Source organism: Lissotriton vulgaris, chromosome 5 (genome assembly GCF_964263255.1).
Source record: "Lissotriton vulgaris chromosome 5, aLisVul1.2, whole genome shotgun sequence".
Lineage (NCBI taxonomy): Eukaryota > Metazoa > Chordata > Amphibia > Caudata > Salamandridae > Lissotriton > Lissotriton vulgaris.
The window spans coordinates 567,811,792-567,834,211 of record NC_141693.1 but is presented as its reverse complement, the minus strand read 5'-3'; positions in this window follow the sequence as shown (position 1 = coordinate 567,834,211).

Sequence of the window (22,420 nt, the reverse complement as noted above, 5' to 3'; positions counted from 1 at the left end):
TAAATATTTTTAAATTCAAATTCAAATCCTGAGGACTGACGGGATGGTCACATTTAGATAAGTATGGCAACGGGGTTCGGGGACGGGGCGGGGGGTCTCAAGCTGTCGAGCCGCCACTGCCACTTAACCCTTGCAAGTACTCATAGACTACAGGTCCGAACTGACATTACAGGGGCCTAGATCACAGTTCGACAACTGACTTTCATGTTTGGGAATGTTATTGCATTGTCCTGTTGGGATGTATTGGGGAGGGGGGGGGGGGTACTGGTGGTGTCGGTACTGTGCAACTTCTCACCGGAATTCCTTTGACAGACGTGTTACGGGCGCCCAGTGGGGGGCTCCGGCAGGGGAGCTATGACATGGATGGGGGCTGGAGTGACCTAGGCAATGTAAAAGGGGATTTCGTCATCACAGGCTGGGCAGGATGGGAGGAGGAGGTGCTCCAAAAGGGGAGGGCAGTGCGGTGGATGGCTTCTATAGAGTAAACAACAGAATTGACTTAGAATGCCACTTACTATAGGAACCTGGAATGTTAAAGGACTCAACTCCCCGCAGAAGCGCCAGAAGGTCTGGAAATATATATCAGATCAGCATTTAGATACCGTAGCACTGCAGGAAACACACCTGCTGAAAGCTGAAGACCACCGACTTAAGCATAAGAAATATCCCCTTATCTATAAAGCCTCTGCATCCACTAAACAAAAGGGGGGAGCTCTTCTCTTCAGCTCGACCGCCCAGTTCCAACCTATGAGCACTCAGGGCGACAAAGATGGGAGATGGCTGATGGTCAAAGGCCGGGTGAAGGGCAAGATGTGCACTTTTGTGTTGGTTTATGCCCCCAATACTGGCCAAAAGAATTTCTTGCTTTCACTGTTGGGAAAAGTGATTGATTTTGCAGAGGGCCCTTTATTCCTCTTGGGGGATTTCAACCTGGTCTGGCACCCAACACTTGATAGCACGCACACACGCCGTTCGGACATGGGCACTTTCCCAGACTCTATTCAGACACACATTGGGGACATGGGACTTTTGGACACATGGCGGGTAGCACACCCACTTACCCGAGACTACTCTTTCTATTCACACGTGCACCAGTCTTATTCACGACTGGATTACATCTTTTTCAGCCAGTCCCTGCAGGGTAATTTACGGGATGCAAAGATACTCCCCATCTCTGTGTCCGACCATGGGATGTATACAGTTTGTCTTACCTGGCTTGGTAACGCCCCGAAACCTGCCCGTTGGTACTTCCCAGAAGCCTTGACGAGAGATAAGGAATCGAATGCGCAGTTGAGGGAGAGTATTAGGGAATTCTTCTCCTTTAACGACCCAGATGAGACCTCTGAATATAATACCTGGGACACATTCAGAGCAGTTTTGAGAGGTAAATGCATAGCGCTTAATTCAGCCCTGAATAGACAGCGCGCAAAAGAAAGGGAAGACTTGGAAGAGGAACTAACGACGGCTGAGCAGGCCCACAAGCAGGCACCTACTAGGCAGACGCTTCGCACACTCACAGCACTCAGAGGCAAGCTGCGGGCCATCTATAATAACAGGGCAGAGTTCACCCTCCTCAAGCTGAGCAACCTATCCTATACCCAGGGTAACAAAATAGGGAAGCACCTGGCCGGACAACTGAAGGACAAAAGAGAAATAGAATATATAGGGGGTATGCAAGACGGGTCAGGGACTCTACTTCATAAGGACGAGGACAAGGCGGGCCTTTTTGGGTCATTTTATAAATCCCTGTATGCGGCTGATTCCCTTGACACTGATCATCAAAACGCCTTCCTGAGGGACTTGCCTGTCCCGCAGGTCTCCCCAGAATGGAATGAGACTCTCACTGCTCCCATCACCCTAGAGGAAGTCCAATCAGCTATCAAATCACTGAAACCCCACAAGGCGCCTGGAACTGATGGGTATACTGCAGTCTTTTGCAAGACTTTTTCGACTGATATCGGTCTACACCTGGTCCGGCTTTTTAACCGAATGGCCACGGATGGCATCACCGCGGACTCCATGGCCGAGGCGGTGATCTCCGTGATCCCCAAACCAGGCAATGACCCCACCCACTGTGCCTCTTACAGGCCCATTGCTCTCCTAAACATAGATGCAAAGCTGTATTCCTCCATACTAGCCAAAAGAATGTATGAACTCATGCCACTTATCATCCATCCCCATCAGTCGGGCTTCATTAAGGGACGCCAAACACATGACAACACCCGGCGCATAGTCCATTTAATAGAGAACGCCAACAAGTTTAAAATTCCCGTAGTGCTAGTCGGCCTCGATGCTGAAAAAGCATTTGACCGCGTAGATTGGCGTTTCCTATGGACCACACTCGCGAGGTTTGGCTTCTCCCCCCCATTTACAACAATGCTTCAGGCCAACTATAGACACCCACACTCTAAAGTCTCAGTCAATGGCGTGCAATCTACCTCTTTTAGCCACTCCAGGGGGACTAGACAGGGTTGCCCCCCTGTCCCCCCTACTTTTTTCCCTTAGTATAAAACCCCTAGCTATAGCGGTGAGGGAACATCAGGAGATAGAGGGCCTCCCCTTCTCCGGAGAAGCCCATAAAATCTCACTCTTTGCAAACGATGTCCTCCTCTCATTATCTAATCCGCTGGGTTCGCTCCCGTGCTTGCAGGAAGTGCTTAGCTCCTTTGAAAAAGCGGCGGGCTTCAGGGTCAACCTGGACAAGTCTTACATTCTTAACCTTACCCTCTCACATACGGAAACCTCACAACTCCGAACGCTAACGCCTTTGGAGTGGGCGTCTTCTTCCATACAATATCTGGGGGTCCAACTGACACCTAAGGTTGAGCAGCTATATGCAGCCAATTTTCCCTCAATCCTCTCTCGCATTCAAAAGGACTTGGTACGATGGAAGCCGCTTTTTCTCTCCTGGCTGGGACGCATCCATGCTATAAAGATAACCCTCCTCCCCAAACTGTTATATCTATTTCAGGCGCTCCCAATAGATCTGGAGGAGGACTTCTTTAAACGACTAAAGCCGATGATCCTGAAGTTTGTGTGGCAGGAAGGGCGGGCACGCTTCTCCTTTTTCATGCTCCGACGACCACAGAGGGAAGGGGGAGCTGGACTCCCTGATCTTCGCCTCTATTATAGGGCTGCCCAACTGCGCATTCTGATTGAGTGGTCACAAATGGAATCGGAGAAGCATTGGCTCCACATGGACCGCAGCATAGCAGGCAGGACAATCTCGGACCTGATCTGGCGCGACAAAAAGGACAGACCCCGAAATGCTTACATCAGCACTCAAACGCGCACTACCCTCAAGGTGTGGGACTCTGTCGCTCCAATTCACTTCACCTCTTCATTCCCCCCAGCGCTCCGGGAGGGGGCGTTTGATGCCTGGAGGGAGGGTGGATGTCTCGCACTGACACATTTATTTCACAACTATGACCCCCTTACATTCGAAAATTGCAAAAGGGTCTATGGGATAGGGGATCTGCTACACTGGGCTCTTGACCCACAAATTAGGGAAGGTGCCACCAGACCCCTAACCAGGTTTGAACTGTTCCTCCTTAAAACTAAATCCATGAAGGGGGCTATCTCGGTGCTGTATAAGTTCCTTCTCTCCACGGAGACCACCCCACGGCCACGATATATGTCTTGGTGGGAGGGGATGACCCTGCGAGACTTCACGGAGGGAGAGTGGACCCACCTGTGGACGGATATCTTCCGGTTCAATCAGTCCACAGCGCTAAGAGAAGCACATTTAAAAGTAATGATGGACTGGTACTTATACCCATCTAAGCTAGCTAGAATGTTTCCAGGTACGTCAGACAGGTGTTGGAGGGGGTGTGGCCTTTTGGGAGACTTCCAACACATCTGGTGGGACTGCCCCTCCATTAGGCCATTCTGGGAGGAGATCCTAGCTCAGGTAAAGTCCATCCTGGGATACCCTATCCCGACTACAATGGCAGAAGCCCTGCTTGGCATTAGAGACCCCTTGCTAGAGCACCAAACCAGGGCCGATAAAAGAATTATGTGGCTATGTATGGGAGCTGCCAAACTGGTGGTAGGGACTGCATGGAAAAAGAGGGAAGCACCGGCGATGTCCCTATGGCACTCCCGCCTGTGGCAGCTGCTCAGCTTAGAGAGCATGTCTGATATATCCCGAGAAGACTTTAAGAACTTTGAGTACCGATGGGGACCTTTAGTTTCATTCCTCTCGAAGGGCCTGCCATCGGCGGTCTGCCCCTCCACTCTCAGGGCCATGCATTTGTTCCAGCTCTAAGGATCTCATACGGCTGACACTCTACTCTATAGCAACTCCACCACTGGGGAGAAGGGTGGGAAAGGGAGTTGGGGGGGCAAGTTGAGGGATTTATTCATTTATTTATTTATTTTTTTAAATATTTGATTCATGGTATAATATCCATTTTTGGGCCTCGTTGAGCTCTGGAGAGACATTACTAGTCAAGCAGGCACACTGACAACTGGTTGGTATGGGAAGCATAGAGAGAACACTCAGTACAAAGACACTCATGACGCATCACTGCTCTCAGGGTTCACGCTAGGACTCTACCTCATCCTCCCAGAGGCTGAACTCTACGAACTTGTGGTGGACAGGCCTGGGGTACACTATGACCATGGGAAGCACCGACCCTCCTTCTTGTCTATGATGTAAATGATAAGCTTTGAATTTCGAGGGGCCCCTGCGTGGGCTTACTGGCAGGTTGTGCCTTGAATCTTTGATGTGGAAAACAATAAAATCTGTTTGACAAAAAAAAAAAAGATGGATTGAACCAGATCTGGAGAACTAAATGTTAAAACTACACAGTCACCCACAAGAGACTTAGTTGTTTTACCCACCCAGCCTATTGTTCGCGCCATTTCAAACTCTGATAAAAGACCATGAGTGATGCCAGTCCTTGCACTCAATAGGTGTGGTGACTTATTCCTTAATGTAGACCAGTGTTCAAAGTCGATAGGCGGTAAAGATGGAACATTTGCCAGCAAGACTGTGTAGGGAGTTGCCTCTCTGATTAAAACCTCCATTGGTTCAACTTACTTTTCGGTCTCCTCCATTCACCTTCTATGGAGCTCTCCCTAATGGTGGAAGCCCCATTTGGAGGATTTACGGGATATGTACATGTGGCATTCGAACCGTGTGAGCCATCCAGTGGTCCTTCCTGGTCAAGTGAAGAGGGCAATACTCTTAAGTGCAAGTGGCCAGACCGAGCTGGGATTATGGATGTAGTATTATGGGTACCAGAACGAGACAGTTGTCCACCTGTAGGTTTACTGCTAGACTGACCAGCTGCAAATTCCTTTCCCCTATTGAACAATGTATCTGTGCCTCTACATACACATTTGTCATGGAGAGCTGGGATAAGGCTGGTGACAAGCTCCCCCAGGTTTGTTATTCTACTTTCCAGGATGGACAGTTTTTGGGACAGAGGGTCAAGCAAGACTGATACTACTGTTTTTAGCCTTTCCCAAAAACAATCCTCGGGTGTCCAAGGTGGTGCTCCATCTGATACCGTGGGGGCAGTGGGTGTAGGGATTATAGAAGGCCCCTCTCTGAAGAGTCTCTCACCAGTTTTAGTTTTATGCCCCTGTAGATTTTTAATCTGCTTCTGAGGGTCCCAACCCTTCCTCTTCTTTGATGGTGGTTCATGACTATTATCTTGCATGGTCCCATCGTACTGAGAATTTCATTTATGTTGGGGAGCGGGTGTCTCTCAACCCAGATGTTTTCATTGAGGCTGCGCAAGTCTACGCATAAACGAATTCCATCCCCACTGGCCTTAGATGCAATCACAATTGGGGCCAACTATTCGGACATGTCAATGGGTTGGATGACGCCCATATTGCACAATCTCTCTAACTCCTTCTCTAAAGGTTCCTTCATGAAATGAAGTACTGGGTGAAGCTTATGTACAGTTGGTCTAGCATTAGATTGAAGTTTCATTTTATGTTGGAAATCATGAAGAAGACCAAGATTTTCAGAAAATAACCTGGCGAACTCCTCACATATACTTGCTCCAGTTTGTTTTTCATCCAGGACAAGCACTTGTTAATTGTTATTGGGATCAAGGATTATGCCAACTCTTTCTGATGTTGTCATCCCAATAAGTTAAATCCTGTTTCAACAGTGTACACCTTCCCCTCCGTATTCCTTCCTTTGATTTCAATGTGCATTTTACTCATTCCCATGAGTGGTATGGGTTGTTTAGTATAACCTGTGAGAGAAATATCAGGCTTTTCTAGGAACACATTTCCATCAACATTCATGTTTACAAAATCTGCATGGTTCAACAAAGTAAATGGTAAGCAAGAATCAACATACATGGTGAAAACCTTTTTTTTTAATTTCAAAACCTTTTATTCAAAAAAGTGCACACAGCTATTCAGCCTAACATCCCGGAGGCAAGGCAGCATAATGAAGCAGGAGAGCAACAGTGCAAGAATAGATGGCACAGTACAATGAAGGTTGATTTTAATATTTTGTGTCATAAAGGAACATAGTGGAGAAAAAGAAGAGACGCCAGGAGGCGTTAGAAGAGTGGCAATGGAGTAGATGAGATCAGCGAGGCGTTGACAGCGGGGCAGGGGGAGCCGCGGGTACACAAACACGGACACAGGAGAGCGGGTCAGGATAGAAGGGGGGAAGAAGAGAAGACAGGATTCAGCATCACAACGTGTCACAGTTGGTGTCATAGGTTATGGCGACAGATGTTCCTCCAAAGAGACAGGTTCCGGGGGCACACAAATTTCTCCCCTATAAGCATTCCAGGCCCCCCACACCTTCAACCATTTTTTGGGCTTGCCCCTGGCAACATAGACCGTCTTTTTTCTCGAAACATACACCAATCCATGTTGGCTTTCCATTGCACCACCATGGGAGCTGCCGAAGCCCCCCATTTCTGCGCGATATCGCGTTTGGCCATCATGTTGCCAAGGGTCACCCACTGCGTCTGGGCCACATTGTGATCGGACGGCTCCCAAATGTTAAGAAGGCACCTCCTAGCTTCCGCAATCGCCACCACCCCAGTCACCTCGTCCATAATCCGGTGCACACGTCTCCAGTAGGAGGCTATGGCGGGGCACTCCCAAAGAATGTGCATAAAAGTGGCGGAGGCGCCGCAGCCGCGGCGACAGAGCCCATCGATCGAGTAGCCCATATGCACAAGCCGGGGGCCAGTCACGTATACTCTGTGCAGGATTTTGAGCTGCACCAGCTGGAGACGAGAGGAAATGGCGACTTCCTTAGGGGAAGAAACCACACTCTGCCAATCCTCGTCGTCAATTTCCAGTCCGTCACACACCCACTGTTCCCGCACTCCCAGGAGGAGGTCAGTGCGAACATTAATGAGTTTTTTGTACGACAGTGAGATAGCACTGTCAGGCATATGGCCATCCAACACTCTGTCCTCCAACGGGGAGCTTTCTGGAATCGCCCCTCAGCTGGTTTGGCCGAAATCAGTGCGTGTCCCAACTGGGCATATCGGAAAAACTCCGAGCTGCCCAGCTGGTACTCAGCCTGCAGCTGTGAGAAGGTCTTGATCTCACCCTTCGATAGCATATCATCCACCCTGGAGATACCTATGAGGTCCCATTTATCAAATCCCTTGGTGTGCCACAACCTGCCCAAAATATCGGAATCATACAATGGGGTGAACCTAGTCAGTCTGCCTTGCCAGCCCTGCGTCTTGGTAATTGTCCGCCAAATATGGACCGCAGTTTTCGTTGGACCCGGCATCCGCCTGTCCAGAGACCTCGAATACAGCGCCCTGTAGAAATTGCCGCCACTCAAGAGCCACTTATCCATTGCATAACCAGGGTTATTCTCCGGCCCATAAAAACCATGATTAATAGTCGCCAATTGGGAGGCCCAGTAATACCTGCGCACATCTGGTAGTGCTATACCCCCGTCGTACCACGGGAGCGTGAGCTTCGTGATAGCGACGCGGGGACGGCCGTCCCAGAGTAGGGCACGTTGAAGGCCTTCAATCTCTCGGAAATAACGGGCGGGGACCGGATCTTGGGTGTTCTGCAGGGCGTACAGGAACCTGGGTAATGACATCATCTTAAATAATGCCGCGCGTCCTAGTAGGGAAAGCGGAAGCTTGCTCCAACCCTCTACATCACGCCGGAGGCGCAGAAGAGGGGGAAGCAAATTGTGTTCATATCTCGCCTTCGCATTACCAGAAATATAGATCCCCAAGTATTTAAAGCCCTGGCTGGCCACCTGGATGTTGCAGCCTCTAGGGAGGCGCGGTGTGTCCCCTTTCAGTACGTATAGGAAGGACTTGGCCCAGTTAATTACAAGGCCAGAATACCGTCCAAAAAGTCTGAGTACATCACACGCCACAATAAGTGACTGGCAGGGGGAAGTGAGGTAGAGCAGAATGTCATCTGCATAGAGAGAGACTCTGTCCTCGAAACCAGGGGCCCAGCTAATTCCGTGCAGATCCGGGTGCGTACGCAACAGGGCCGCGAGCGGCTCAAGAGCGAGCGCAAACAAAAGAGGCGACAAGGGACAACCTTGCCTGGTGCCTCTATGAAGGGCAAAAGACGTCGAGATACGGCCATTGACGGTAACATTGGCCAGTGGGTCGGCATACAACAGCTTCACCCATCCCACAAACACTGGGCCAAAGCCGAGCTTCGCCAATACCGCCCAAAGGTAACTCCATTCAAGAGAGTCAAAAGCCATCGTGGCGTCCAAGGAAGCAAGGACTGCCGGCTCTTCCAAGGTGTGGGCCCTGGCCAGGGCGCCGTGGAGTCTATGCAAATTAAGGGCAGTGTTGCGGTGTGGTATAAAGCCCGACTGGTCCGGATGCACTAAGTCGCCGATAACTCCAATCAGTCGATTGGCAAGTAGCTTGGCGAGGATCTTAGGCTCAGCATTAAGGAGAGAAATGGGGCGGTAGGACCGACACAAATCTCTCGGCTTCCCTTCCTTATGGATGACCACAATGGTGGCCAACCTCTGGTCCAGGGGAAGTAGGCCGGTTGCCCGCGCTTCCAGAAACATGTTACGCAGGTATGGGGCGACCACATCCGGCCTGATCTTATATAGTTCAACCGGGATGCCGTTGGGGCCAGGTGCCTTGCCCGATCGCAATGAGCGGATCGCAAGGGCGATCTCATCCGCCGAGACGTCTCTGTCAAGATCATCGCGCTCCTCGTCCGAAAGACAGGGGAGATCGACAGCCGAAAGAAGCATTGTCGAATCGGTCTCAGACCGGTCCGAAACAGAAGTGTAGACGCCTCGGAAATAGTCAGCGAAGGACTCGGCAATGGCACTTGGGTCAGAGACGACAACTCCATCCCCCCTACTATCTCGGGTACAACACGGCTGGCCATCTCCTTTCTGTCCAACCAGGCCAGCAACTTCCCGGCCTTATCGCCGACGTCGTATATACGTCCTTGCTGTTCCTTAGCTAGAACAAGGGCAGCGTTCGTAGCAAGGTTGCGGTATTCCGACTGTTTGAGGGTGAGGTCGTGTAGGAAAGCGGGATCGGGCTCTGTATCCAATTGGGAGTCAAGCTCCATAATCTCCTCCTCGATGCGTAGCAAAGCAGCATCTCTGACTCTACGGGCCTCCGCTATAAGAGCGAAAGCCTCACCCCTCAGAACTGTCTTAAACCCTTCCCACAGAGTCGCGGCCGACGCTACCGACCCTTCATTTTCGGTGAAATAGAGGTCGATGGCCTTGGCTAGGAGATTGCAAGTCTTGGGATTGCGGAAATACCATGGGTTAACAACCGCTGGCCGGTCCGATGTGACTACATCAAATTCAAAGGAGACCCACAGCGGGGAATGGTCCGAAATACCCCGTGCCAAAAAACGGGCCTCAGAGACGGCAGGCGCATGTGCAGCCAATGTAAGAACATAATCTATCCTAGAAAGACTGCCATGTGCGCCAGAAAGGAAGGAAAAGTGACAGAGCGTGGGATGCAAAAGCCGCCAGCTATCTATCAGTCCCATGGTCTCGAGGAAAGTTGGCAACCACAATTGGGAGCTACGGAGGTCTCTAGGCGGATGGCGGTCCAAGGAGCCGGAGCAAACCGAATTGAAATCACCCCCCACTATCAGCAAACCAGCAGGCAAATTTAAAATGGCGCCACCAAGATCCTGGAAGGTGCTAGATTGTAAGCCCGGGGGAACGTAAACTGAAAGTAATGTTAGGGCGCGCCCTTCCCATCGTCCCGCCACAGCGGCGTACCGCCCCCTCTCATCAATCACTGTGGCGTCAACCTCAAGCGGAAGGGACGTACGAACAAGAACTCCCGCCCCCCGAGATCCCGAGGAGAACCCCGAGTGGGCCACCATTTTGTTCCCTTTGCGGTTAAGCGCTTTGCATGCGTTTCCAACCAGATACGTCTCCTGAAGGAGAACGACATCCGGCATATGGCGTTTAATCAGTTGGATCACAACCCCTCTCTTGATACGGTCACCCAACCCGTTGACATTCCAACTGAGAACTCGTAGCTTCCTACCCCCCATCATCGTGTCCCCGGCCCCACCCAACCCTAACAAGCCTCAACAACAAAGGAAACTGAACAGTGCATACATCCCATTGCCTAAGAAATAGAAAAAGAGAAAGATGAACAAACAAACAAACTTCCCCACCACCACCCCCCACCCTGCACCCCTGCAGCAGACTAAGAAGCCCCCCCAACCAGCAGTGTGCCTGTCGCCCCATAACTAGTCTATAAAAAGTCCCTAGAGGAGTAAGGAATCTCCACAAGCCCCTCCCGCCACCCTCCATGTAAGTAACAGGAAAACCATCAAAATCGGAATAGCATTGGTATTAGCAGTCACAGACATCAGGGTCACCAACCGCCACAATCAGCACAGCAAAGTCCGGTCCTAGAGATCAGAGCCACCAGTTGCGCCTCCAGAGTGTTCGTCGTGGTCTTCCCGGCGTTGTGGCAAAGTGTCCAGCCAATCACTCACATTCTCCGGCACATCGAAGAACAGGGCCCGGCCCTCGTACTCAATACGCAGCTTAGCAGGGAACAACATAGAGTATTTAAGACTCATGTCTCTCAGGCGTCGTTTCACCCCTGCGAAACTCTGACGTTGCCTCTGAACGGCCCTGGTGAAGTCCGGGTAAAAATGCACCTCAGAGTTCTGGAATTTGAGCGGCCCTTGCCTCCTGGAGGCCTGAAGGATCACATCCCGGTCTCTAAAGTTGAAGAGCCGGGCAATGATGGGTCTAGGTGCAACACCCGACTTCGGCGGGCCGCCCGGTATCCGATGGGCACGTTCCACAGAGAAGAAATTGCTCAGACCAGAAGGTGCGAGATGTGTCTGTACCAAGTCCTCCACAAAAAGGTCCACTGCCGCCTCCTCTGCTCCCTCGGGAATGCCAATAATGCGGACATTCTGCCGCCTGGCACGTCCTTCAAAATCCTCCAACCTTCTAGAAAATTGATCGTTAACCGATCGTAAAGTCCGGACCTCCGTCTGCAGTTCCGAAACGTCGGTAGTCAGGCTGGAGGTCTTGAGATCAAGGGATTTCACCCGATCATTGGTCTTCCCCAAGTCAGCCCTGATCAGGGGGAGGTCCACGGCCAGAGTGTCCACCTTATGAGTCAGGGCCTCGTGTTGTTTCTGCATTTCAGACCGAATGCCCGCGATGGCCCCCATAATGTCACTCAGAGTGGGCTCAGAACCCTCAGGTGAGCCCGGACGATGAAAGTCTTTAGATAAGGCCACCACCGTGGGTGAAGTCCGCTGCTGAGCGTATCGGTCAATTTTGTTCAGCTGTGTCTGAGTCACCTTACGAACACCTCTGTTCGACGCCTTGTCGGGGTCCCCTCTGCCTGCCATGATGCGTCCAAGGAGAACAAAGGGCTACACCACCCGAGCAGGGGAGCAGTTATACAGAACAGAGGTGAAGTCAGCAAACAAGCCAGGCCGGTAGTAGGCAACTCCGCAGCCACAAGCACTTCGCCAGCAGGGACCGCACGTATCCACTTCGCATTCCAATCTTGCAGAGCGTCGGTACAAGCAGCAGCCACCCATGAGACAATGGCGCATCACTGGCACGAAGTTCAGCTCGACGTAACTCCGCCTAGGAACCACCGATTTGAAAACGGAAAGCAGCTCCCGTGTCTGCGACCATTCACCAAACAGATTCCACTAACGTGGATCAGGATTTTCAGCAGGATATTTGCGGAGGGTCGGAGGGTCTGCGGAGCTCCGAGCTTACGCAGCCATCTTGGTCGCCCGCGAAGCTCCTCCCCCGAAAACCTTTTTATTAAGCATAACATCACATTTTGGATAATTGATATTTATGCTTCCCACTGTGTCTTTTACCTAGAAGAAAAACTTTCTTTCATTAGGAGAGACATGCCTAACTTCTTTTATAGAACTTCCTTCTTTCCCCCCACCCTCTCTGTTGTTGGGGTCATATTCTCTACATACTCTTGCAAAATGTCCCTTATGATTGCAATTATTGCATGTCACATTTCTGTCCGGGCACTAGGTATTGTTAGCTAGATGGTTGCTGCTGCCACATCTGTAACATCTGAGTTTCCTCTCATTAAGGTGCATTTTGTTCTGTATACTTTCCTTCCCTTTGACTTTACAGACCTCAGTTTCTTCTATATACTCCTTTACGTTGGCAACCAACTCAGTAGAGGAGTTCATTTCCTTGATGCACTTGGCCGAGCGTTCTACAGATTAGGCAATGGTAACCAACTCCCAGAAGAGAAGCGTTTTTGGCCAGAAATTTTTCTTGTATGCGCAAATTATTGGTGCAGCGTACCAGCTGGTCCCTTATAAGGGAATCAGTTAGGTTCCCAAAGTCACATCATTGACTCCGGCCTCTTAATGCTGCGATATAATTGCTGACAGACTCCAGTTTCCCTTGTCTCTTGCAGAAGAACCTATGACGCTCAAACACCACATTTATCTTGTCTCCAAAATAAATGTATAATTTGGCCATAGTGCTTGCAAAAATGTTCAATGCTCGCTCTTCCCCATCTCCGTTATTCTCTGGTTCTGGCAGGGTTTCATGGATTTTCCGACCATATACCCCCAAATTATGTAGTAAATTGTGCTGTTTAAGCAATGGAGAGAACTGTTCACCCCCAATTGCAATCAGGTAAGATTCAAAAAGTTTGGCCCAGTTCTCCCAAAATATTTCTGCCTCCCTATATTAATTGAGAAATAAAAGGGGTTGGCTCATGCTCGCTGTGGCCATCATCGTGCACAGGAAGAGGAGACCTGAAGCAGAGAGGGGCTAACAAGGGGTGGGAAAGAGTAACCAAATAGGCCTAGGTACCCAAGAGAACTGAGGTGAGTGCTGTACACCCAGGAACACAGGAGAAACTCCCAAGCACAACACTGCTAGGATGGCACAGGTGAAAGTACCCAGTGCTACAGTAGCAATATAATGTATAAGAACTCCTCCTGCATGGAGCACCCTGCGTTTAGTAATAGTTAGGAATGCACACTTAAAGTTAACTTCCTAACCTGAAGATTAGACCTTACAAAATGGTCTCACCTATTTGGCTGGTAACCGGTGAATGCAGTGTCCCCCCGTTCGTGCCAGTAAAGAAAGGTTAAGCGTGGGTACCTTTAGTCCCACGGAGAGAGATAGGTGCTGAAGTAAGGTTAAAATGTGTCTTTTGTAGTAAGCCTGCTCAGATAAGAAAGTGCTACTTCATGTAAGCCGATAAGTGAAAGAACAGCTGCTCCCCTTCGCAGAGGCTCCGTACCTCACGAAGGACACTGCTTCCCTCAGCTGTCTCCGGAGCATGCCTACGCTTTCACATACGCTCCTTTTCCACAACACTACGTTCCTGAAAGGAAACGTCTCCGCCTCACACATGTGTGATACCTGCGAAGCGACAGTCTGCTGAAGTACGCCGTAGGAAGCCCAGTCAGCGGCACACAGACACTCGACAGAATTGTCGGTTTGCTGCTTGATTGACGTGAAGATTACTCCATTGACCCGGAAAGCTGAATGCCACATAGAGTCAGAGACTCACGTCCAAATAGGAATCATCCTTCTCCGGTCACAGTGCGTAAGTTGAAGTCCACCAAAGGCACACTACACGCAGGATGGCTTCCACCCGAACCCTTACTACACCTTCCGTTCCACAGTGCCGGAGTCTTGTGGAGAATATCCTTGTGTGGAATACGTTGCTGCCCACAAAGACCAAGGCAGACGTGCTTGTCATTGGCAGTGCTATGCAGATATGAGCTCAGCCTCACAGACACAGCACCGCTGGGTTCCAGTGACAGCTGTGGCAGCAAACGATCCTCCCCTCCCTTCTTCCACTTAATGCCATAATTGGAGAGAGAACACAAAGGGGAAATGGCTAAAACTACCCCTTTCGCAGTACATCGTCATCAGTGTTGAAAAGTAAAGGTGACCAGACCAAGTACGTTTTCTGGAACTCTTTATTAGCCATCCACTCTCCGAAACATTGCTGTGGACACCCAACATTCAAAGGCAGTCTCCCAAGGGAAAGTCCACTGGGGAACAGGGGCCGGGGTGGAAAGGATGCACCAAGTACAGGAAAAGAGATTCCAACTATATGACCTAAATATATGTTGCAATGGCTATCACCTAAACCTAGAAGATGCTATATGGACTGTTATAATATTGTTTTACACTGCTGGTTCCATGATGTACTGCTGTATTTTTCGAATATGTTCCATTAATATACTGCTGGGATAGGGTGTGGGGGGGTATTTTATCTATAAAAAGGGAGAAAAGCAGTATTGGTTCTCTGATCCTAAACTGATGTCATTCCACATTGGCATTGCATATGCTTGTAATATATGCTGTACTGCATATTTGTGATTTAATAAATAAACCCCAAAAAAGGGACATAACCAATTGAGGTCACGCACTGTAGTTTCATGGAGAGTTTGCTGTCCAAGATGATGCTGAGGTTTTGGGCGGGTGTGGGGGTGGGTTCGAGTTCTGATGGCCACCAGGTGTTGTTCCAGGGGGAGGAGTGGCTGCTGAAAATCAGCCCTTTGGTTTTGTCCATGTTCAGCTTCGAGCAGTTGTCCTTCATCCAGGTGGAGAAGTTTTCCATGCAGTTGAGTAAGTAGGACTTCGTGGAGGTGGGGTCCGCTGAGAGTGAGAGGATGAGCTGGGTGTTGTCGGTGTAGGAAATGATTTTGATGTTGTGGGTTCTGACAATGTCAGTTAGCAACATTATGTAGGTGTTGAAGAGGTTAAGACTGAGGGATGAGCTTGAGGGACACTGCAGATAATGCACTTGGTTGTGAGGTGAAGGGAGGGAGACATATTCTTTGGATGACCCAGCAAGTAAAAATTAATGTTCACTCTTACTCAGCGCCGTTCCTCATCCAATAAGGCCTAAGGCCAGGGCAATTGGAATTATACAGCAGGAGAAGGGCAAATTATGTAGCAGGTTTGAGTAAATTATGCGTCAAGAAAAACCATGATATGCAGCATAAGTACCACATTTTGTAATAGTATTCCTTCATTATTTCGTCCTTTTTTAATTTGGTAACACAGTCTGGACATTGGTTGCATCTCATTAGTACTAGATTAACACTCTAATATAGAAATAAGAACAGAAACAGAAAGTGACCAGTCCAGCTTTGCAAAGGGCCTTCCACCGCGGAGCAACACGTCACTGCATGTGTAATTACTTTTTACCCGTTTGAACTTGAAACAAAATTTATTTTTTGTCAAAATCTGCAGATTTTGCATCAGATGATGGATTATGTGACAAGTGCAGCATATCTATAATTATGTGAAAATTGTTGCAGCCACACAATCACATAATTCTAGTGGCCCTGCTTAAGGCACACAACATTACAGGCCTCTGTATTCTTAACACAATCAAATTTCTCCAAATAGTTTTTTAAGACATGCCTGTACTGGTGGATAGCGTAATAGAAAATGTAATGGCATTTAGGAATAAGGTGGTGATGTCACAGGTTATTGATGCCACTAGGAGCAGTGCCCTAAGTGGGCCAGGGCCTGTTAGAGCTGTGAACTGACAAAGGATAAAAACAGAAAATCAACCAGGGCTCACTAGGGCCTACTATTCCTGTCCTTTGTTGGCTGAAGAAACAAACTAGAGCTGCAGCACAACGTTACTGTAGGAAACTGGTTAATTTGTTGAGAGGATGGAAACCTTGTCAGGCAACAACCACAATCCTTTTAAGGGTGACCCACAAAAAAGTCACTAAATTAACTTGTGCTTAACCCCCTGGTAGCGCGGCGCATTGAGGCTTAACTCAGAGGCAATGTCTAAAGTATTTATGCAAATAACAATACACAGGACGTAACTCTTATGGCCAATAACGGAACCAGGGTAAAGAGTAAGAACAAACAAAAATTGTTCAGTGGGACTCTTTTTTAAGCCAGTAAATATCTTTCTCTATTAACATTTTTACTCCATTTATTCTCCAAAATAGGTATAGTATATAATATACAATAGGTGCAGATGGTGCAGTGCTCAAATGTGCATTGGTGTGCAATATTGCAATGATACATATGGGAGACAGTGTTTACAATGCTGTTAGTACCACAGGCGTTGGTAACCACGTGGACGTTACATTGTCCGTGTTGTCATCACGCATGGCATTACATCGCAAGTCGTTTCAAAGACCTGCGCTAGATGGCGTTGCACACCAGGGAATATGTTGGATTTTTAAGTCCAACACATTCCCTGCTATTGCGCAAACTGGAGTAGGAATAGTAATTTTTACTATTCCAAATCCAGCGTGCCATCTAGTGCAAGTCATAGAAACGACTTGCGTTGTAATGCCATGCGAGGTAACAACGCGGACGATGTAACGTCCGCTTTGTTACCAACCGCAATGTAATATGTGGCATTGTAATGTCACACATTCGATACATATATACAGGCAGGATGTCTTAAAATTCCATAAAGTTCTACAGTTCCATCTATATTCATTCTTTACTGTCCACAACTGATCACATCTAAGTCATTTTGATTAAAGCATAACAATATTGATTATTGATTAAGTCATAGACATTTCACCCTACACACAATTTACAAGGGTCTCTTCAGGACAAATGAGCTGTCTGGCACAACACCTATTGGGGCAGAATGTAGAGAAAGACTTTTAAGTACATACATCAGACAAATCTGTCCCGATAAACCAATATTTAATAAGTACGGCTTACCTCCAGGCAGCGTGCACAATATATGTACCGCAGGTGGTTATAGCTAGTTGGCCTCTGGTTCCTACTATAAAGAATAAATAAGTAACATTAAAGACTCACAAACAAAGATATCTCTATCACCTTATCATTGTGCAGGCCAATCCTTAACAATATTCCTATGGGCTGTGCAATGTCAATGACACAAATCCAACTAGTCGAACTGGAGATATGCAATTTAAAAGTCCCAGATAAAAGTAGCACCAAAAAGCACAAAGTGCCAACTATGTTTATCTGGACATGCTTGACTGGGACAAAGTTACAAGTTCAGACCGAACACGAAGAAGAGCAGACCAGGTAGGGGACCGATTTCAGTCCACTGGACAGTGTACCTGGTTGTACTTGGGCTGACATGTGAGGTCCTGCATCACAATACATCAAGTTGTGTCGGTTCTGATGGGGCCGTCGATCGGGAGCTGTGAGGTGCTGCAATGTGAAGCGCTTTGTCAACTTGAGTCGGCTGCAGTGGATCTGATAAGCTTTCAGCTGTGCAGTGAGGCTTTGTGCCGGATTTGATAGAATCTTCAGTGAGGCAAGGAGTAGTTCTCTCTGATGCCAGCAAAGGGTCCAGGACCTGAGGAGGTACTACTTGGAGGTCAGGGACTCACTCCAGAAGAGGTCAGCAGGGCTTCAGCAGATCCAGTTGCAGGTCCAGTGCAGCAGGTCAGTGGGGCAGTTGCAGGGAGGACTCTTGAGCTTGTTATGTCCCTGCAGCTTAGAACAGGAGGCCAGCCACCTAGCCCTTAGAGTCACTCTATTGGTTCTGGTTTCAAGGAACAGGCTCATGCGTTCCTTCCTCAGGCAGCAGGGCAGCTGGACAGCTGGACAGTCTTTTCAGTCAGCAGCAGGGCAGTCCTTCTGGGTCTTCGACAGGCCCAGAAGTGATCTGATGAGTGGTTCAAGAGGTCCGATATTTATACCTGTTGCCAGCCTTAGAAGATAGGGGACTCCCTGTACTGCCCGCCTCTGAATCTGCAGCTGTCCTACCTTACCCTGCCATGGTTCCAAGCAGTCTGGTGTGACAAAATACCGGTATCAAGTTCCTTTGTATGTGCTTGAGGCAGCACTTTGAAATGTAAGTGGGGCGGAGAACAATTCCACACCAACCCATCCTGCCAGCACCAATTTATCCTTTGTCTCAGTATCTGGGAGGAATACACAAAGGGCAACTACCAAATTATATTCAGTCCATGACCCAGGCAGAAGGCACAAATGTTTAGGACACAAAAATGGCAACTTTCTAAAAGTAGCATTTTCAGAATTGAGGCTTAATATTCAACTTTACCATTAAAAGTGATTTTAAATTACAATTAATTTGAGTGTAAACATCATTTTCCTATCTGCTCCCAAATTAAGTTATTACTTATTAAGTGTAATAACTCAATGTGGGAGAGATAGAGTCATGGTTGCAGCCGCATGTCCCTGGCTCGGGCGATTGGCGCAATTGACACTCAGGGATTGAGCAGAAGGGCTGAAGCAGGGGATGTGGTCGAGTCTTCCACGCTCTCCTGTGTTAGCTCACCTTCCAGAAGACGCGCAAATTGCTTTCAGTTTTTCAAGTGTGGTGACATAAAAGCCACACTTGGGAAACCGTCGGGCCTTTAATTATGTTTTTTTGGATCCATACTTACCTTGAGTCCACACCAGTCTTACCTCCTCTGACTTCCTCCTGTTTTTGGTCACTTTGATGACTTACCTGCTACCCGACGAGAGGTTCTTCTGTTGTCTTTGCTGCCTGCTACTAGTTGTTACATGACAACAGTTTTCTTCAGCTATTTTAGAGAGTTTCTTTGTTTTCCATACTCCTGTGGGGACACGGGGCACAAAAGCATCTATCAACAGCTGACTGATCTTCTAATTTGGTAATATGCATGCATACAAATAATTTTGGATATTACTCACCGCCTTGCAGTTGGATTTCACAACTATGTTTTTGGATATACACTCTTTGGATTCTGTAAAAGGAAGAAAAGGCTGTTAATGAATATTGACGGTATGTATGATCAGTAAAAGAAGAAAAAGACTATTTAGCGTTCCTTCTTTTAGTGGATATCATATTTAAGAGTGACAATTAAATATTTGTAAGACTTTCTTTGAGCCATTTGCTTTTGTTTTTCAAGAGACATTTGAGGAATGAAGCAATTGAAGGTCTATGTCCCTGCCTCAACGGTTACTCCTTTGTCCATATTTAGGTATTGTAGGTCTTTATTGAGGGTTCGCTGAATTAGATTATTGAGGGTTTGTATTATTTAGTATTCAGTCGTACGTTTGTTTATTTAGGATTACATTGCATTTATTGGCTTCCTGTCAATAAAACACACATTGGAAAGTGGGAGGATTTAGGTAAGAAACACATATCAGTTCCTAAACTATTCTGAGGGTTCATGTATTAGTGGTGAAGATTCTAAAAATCTGTTATACTTGTTTTCAGACACATGATGTACCTACAACTCTGAAGATACCCTTAGTATCAAGAAGGGAAGCAGTTTCCTTGAAAGGACCTGCAAATGCCATCTTTGTGGTTTCTGTACTTCCCCTACACCCAGGGTACTGTTGCATTTGGAGGTTTAGTCCAATTCTCCTGTCGTTGCAGCCCTCTAGGTGGCGCAGGTACAAGGGGCATAACACAAGCCCCGCTGTGCGGGGGGGCCTCGAGCTGCAGGGGGCCCCCTTTGCACAGTACTCAGACCTTAAGGCTTCGGTTTAAATCCGGAGCAGGGGCCCCTCCATGTACTTGCAGGGAGGCCCCCTCAGCTTTCGTTACGCCACTGATAGGTACTTGGGGCTAGATGTACTAACATTAGGAATATCCATTTCCTAATTGCAATTCTCTCAGAAATGCAATTAGGAAAACGGTATTCCTAATGGATGAAACTCTTTTGAGTTGCATTAGCAATTCCTAGTGGGTGCAAATAGACCTACCTCATGCATATTAATGAGGGAGGTGGCAAATTGCTACCCATTTGGCATTGCAGCCATCACAAGGATGGTGTCCAGCAGACCACCATATCAGTGATTGCTTTGTGATAAAGCAATCTTTTTTCTTTTTAAATGCAGTCTGTTTTCCTTAAAGGAAAACCCGATGCATTTAAAAAGGAAAAGGAAACTTTGCAGTTTTATTTTTTAAGTGTAGGCATTGGTCTGTGGGACCATTGCCTGCTCTTAAAAAGTATTTTTTTTACATTCTGAAAGGGGGAGGGGGTCCTCTGAGACCTCTTTCTCTCGGTGAATGGTTACCACCCGTTTTAAACCAGTGGTAAAGTATTACTATTTTGTGACTGGAAATCGGTTGCAAAACTGTAAATACATACCATACTGATTTGGTATTTAGAAGGAATGCCAAAGTACGCCCCTTGCAAATACTTATCCCACATGCAAATTGCGATTTGGTAACAAGTTATCAATCGTATTTTGCATTTTGTACATCAGAAAAAGCCTTTTTCCGGTCGCAAACGGCATGATTCTGGAAATCCGGCCAATTGGGACCGGAAAAATTCTACATACATCTGGCTCTCGGCTTCTGGTATTAACGCCTGGCTCCCACAAGATTTACATGGCCAATTTTTTACATTGATTGCACTCAGTCATTACAGATAGGCCATGCAAAAATTAAAAACTACTTTAGGAGTTTTTCACTACCAGGATATGTAAAACTTAAACCCACATGCCCTACCTCTTAAATACTGTGCACCCTGCCCAGTGAGCCTCAGTGCCTATTTTAGGGGTGACTTATATGTATTAAAAAGGAAAGTTTAGGCAGGGCAAAAGGTTTATTTTGCTAGTTCCGAATGACAGTTTAAACTGCACTGCAAACTGCAGTGGCAAGCCTGAAACATGTTTTAAAAGAGTACTTTAGAAGATGGCACAATGAGTGGTGCAGGTCCACTAGTAGCATTTAATTTACTGGCCCTGGGTATGTTGAGTACCATTTACTAGGGACTTACAAGTGAATTAATTGGGCCGGTTAGGTATAGGCCAATTGTATCATGTTTTAGGGAGACATCAGAAGCAGTTTAGCCCTGGTTAGCAGTGGTGAAGTGCAGAGTCTTAAAGCCAACGAAAATAAATTCAGCAAAATAGCAGGGGAGTAGGAAAAATGCTTGGGGGACTACCACCCAAGGGTGTCAGGTCTAAAACGTGTGTGTCCCCCAGCTGGAGGGAGTTCTCATTACTAAGGTGTGGAAGAACCTGGAAAGACCATCAGTACTGGAGTGGTCAGTCCCAGGGTGGTGTTCCACCATTAAATCCATTCCATGAAGGGAGGTAGACCACCTCATCAGCTTGAGATTCTGAATCCTCGTTTGCATGAGCCACCTGAGGGGGTCTGTGGTCTTTCTGAACTCAGAAGTCAGTCCCAAATAAGTATGGTCTCAACTTCTTCCTTGCCTTGATCATTGTGAAGGCTTTCCATTCTATGACGCTCAACCCCTGTTACCTGGGCAGTAGTTTCTTAATAATGAAGGCTACTGATTGGTCTTGGCCCTTTCCATATATCTGTGAGAACACATCCAATATGCCATGTTCTGAGGCGCACTGGTGCTGTGCAAATGGCTTCCTTCAAGATTTGGAATACTTTCTGGAACACCTCTGTCCAGTTCAACTTCTTGGGTTTCTTTTTAGAAGTCATCTCTGTCAAGACAGAAACAATGGTGCCATGACCCATGACAAATCTCCTTTAGTAGCCAGTGAGGACCAGTAAGGCCCTAACCTCTGTCTGGACTTAGGGGGTTCCCAAGCCAAGGTGGTCTGATTTTTTAGTTGAAGGGGCTGAACCTTGGCCACGCTGACTCAGTGACCCATGCAGACCATGGAACCATGCCTTGTCTGGCATTTACTGGCCTTGATAGTTAGACCTGCCTTCTACAGGGGTTAAAGAACTGCCCAGAGGTGCATCATGTGGTCCTCCCAGCTAGCGCTGAAGACTGCAATGTTGTCCAGGTAGGCTACACTGGAGTCCTCCAACCCCACCAGGACCAGTTTGACCAACTTCTGGAAAGTGGTAGGGGCATTCTTAAGCTAAAGGGCATCCCCCTTAAGTTTTGGACAGAACTCACAAAGTTATACTCTGTGGAATTCCGCAGAGTTATTTAAAAACTCAGTGAAATTCCGCACTGTCAGGCCTAATTAGCACAAGAAGAACAGTATCAACTAATAGTACGCCCATTATAAATTCACTGTAATCCCTCAATATAAGTGTCAAGTATTTTCAAACAGCCAACTCCAGGTAAGGCACAA